General features: G+C 39.2%; 1 pseudogene; it reads right to left on the bottom strand.

Moving 5' to 3' along the window:
• Positions 1-1,786: 1,786 nt before the first annotated feature.
• On the bottom strand, positions 1,787-1,905 carry LOC134952665 (5S ribosomal RNA; annotated as a pseudogene).
• Positions 1,906-2,605: the final 700 nt, after the last annotated feature.

Genomic DNA, 2,605 nt, shown 5'->3' with positions numbered 1-2,605 from the left:
TCTGATTTGATTGAGTGGGTGCTGATGCAGGTACCGGTCTTTTGTTATGGAATTTGGTGAGAAGTAATTTTCTGCTGAAGAGTTTTAAGTCCTTTTCCCATTGGAATCTGTTGAAATATTCAGTTGGGGAATAGGAAAGGCCCTTACCTAAAACTTGAATATGGGTATCATCTAGGCTATGTGCAGAAAGATTAATAATTTTGAGTTTAGAGGAAGTCTCTGGTGGGACTGAGGAATCCATGGTTACCTCCTCCGTGTGTTCCGTGCCGGTTGTCTCCTGGGTGGTGGTAAATCCCACTGCTGTTGCGTTCTTCCTCTTCCTCCTCTTCCTGCCCCTCCTTGTCTTTTGTTTATGTGGTTCCTTGCTCCCCTCTCCCTTGGGGGATCCCCTAAAAAATGATGGTATTGTGTGAGGTTATCACCTTGTCCTCTGGGGTTACTGATAGATGGTCCAGTGGGAGTGTAGTCTGTGGAATCTTCAGCACCTGACGTTTCTGCTTCTGATGAGGAATAGCGGTCAAAGGTTCTGGGAGGTCGTGGTTGCCAGGAGGGTTTGTTCCATTTAAATATTCTACCTGATGAAAAGTCCTTCTTATCTCTGGCAAATTTATTCTTTTTCCTTTCGATAATCATTTGTTCATATGTGAGGAGATCTTGTTTGTTTTTTTCAAAACAGCGTTGAAACTGTTGATCCTTCTCCCAGGGCTCCAGTTTTTTGCTCAGTTCTTCCAAATCGCGTTCACATCCTTCTAATGTGAGGTGGTTGTGTTTAATCAAGATGCCCATGAGATCCATGGAGCATTTTAAGAGAGCATTGTCCCAATCGGTTTTAAGATTATCACTGGCCAAGTTGAAGGTGGGGAATATCCTAGGTCTAAGACCACGTGGCACAATTTTGTTTTTTAGGTAATTCTCTAATGTCGTGAGATCCCAGTTGATACGTATTTGTTTGTGTAGGGTCTGTTTAAGCTGAGTGAAGTCAGTTTCCCAGTTGGTATGAGGTTCTGTGTCTACTATATTGCTAGGAAAAATATCCTCGAGATTTTCTTTGCTCTTGTGTCTATAGGACAGTTGCTGTTTTAAATTGAAGCTCATGTTGACTATATGCGGATCTATGTCCGGAAGAGTGTGTACCAATGTTTAAAATAAATATTCAAATTACGTCCCCAAAGCGTAGGAACATTAATTTGGAATCTGTAAATCTGTGCTGGTATTCCTGGGAAGACTATTGCTAGTCACTATAGTTAATAAGAAAAGGGTTGGGTTGGGAATACCGCACAGGGTTAACTGAGTTATAAAAAATAATAATAAATAAAATATTGTCTCAGAGAAAAGCCGACAATTTAGACAGTAGTCTAAAATTTATCACCTTCTACCATGAGTTTAATATCTATGGGTAGACAAATGGTGATTGTCAGCGGTGCTCCCAAAGGTCCAAACGTATTTGAAATAGAAAGAGAAAGCTAGAAAAAAGTGACCTTGGTTGGGAGCACTCACTCCCGAAGAGTAACTTGAAATTCTTGATGTATATATGAGTAATAATGTAACAATGAAGTATTTAAAACTTAACTTTTAATATGTCTATATAAGAAATGGGGTACACAATTTAGAATTGCAAAAAAACTTGCATGAGTAATAAATGGATGGCTCTAACTTTTATGAGCCACACTTAAAGAATGAGTCTGCGAACATATTGATGGATTACTACTGTGGTAATTCAGTGTCTGGCAAGCATAAGCCCATCTTCCCGTGGAGTCAGCACAAGCCCCAATTAAGTGCCATCAGTAACCTACAACACCTGGTATTCCTAAATGGTCTCCCACTAAAGTACTGACCAGGCCCAACGCTGTATTGCCTCCAAGATCAGACGGGGTTGGGCATATCCAGTGTGGTATGGTAGTAGGTTGCGTATGGAAAAGAGTAGCAGGTGCGGCTGTTATGTAACAGAATGGGAAATGTTTGTTATTGTGCCAGTTTTATAAAATACATTTGTCTAACCCGTTAGGGATATTTAGTTGACCCTCATTGCACCGATTGGCAGCCCAAACACATGGGTATGCGGAGGTTAAATCATATGGTCAACAGGGGTTAGTGACAACAGGCCTCTGTTTTACCTGTGCATGGCGTAAAGCCGAACAAGGAAAGTAGCCTATTATGATTTAAGGCATATATAACAAACAAACACAAAATCTGAAAAAAGAAGAATATCTGTTATTGCAGACTGAGTATATCTGTCATAAGGACATTAATTGAATAATACTTTTTAATACATAGACATTTGATAAGGATATTATCTGTGCTAGATTTCAAATAAAATGTTAGTTTGTATCAGTGGAAAAGATATGAAAAGGCTAGCAACAATAACAGAAAAAAGAGTAATTGAGTGTGTTTTTATAACATCCAATGTCCCTGATATAATTATCACCACCTCCAAAGTATATATCAAGAAGAAAACAAAACAACAGGGGAATTTTGGGGACATAGAATACCTGCTGCAAGAGTAAACAGTCAAATACTGGCAGCCAGTATATTAGATACAGTTATTGCCATGAACTTTGCATAGGTTAATACAAAGAGGCCTATAGCATCCAATGTCCCAGATACA

This window comes from Pseudophryne corroboree, chromosome 8 (genome assembly GCF_028390025.1).
Source record: "Pseudophryne corroboree isolate aPseCor3 chromosome 8, aPseCor3.hap2, whole genome shotgun sequence".
NCBI lineage: Eukaryota > Metazoa > Chordata > Amphibia > Anura > Myobatrachidae > Pseudophryne > Pseudophryne corroboree.
Note: the sequence above shows the minus strand (reverse complement) of the source record. Positions and strands in the feature narration are given on the sequence as shown.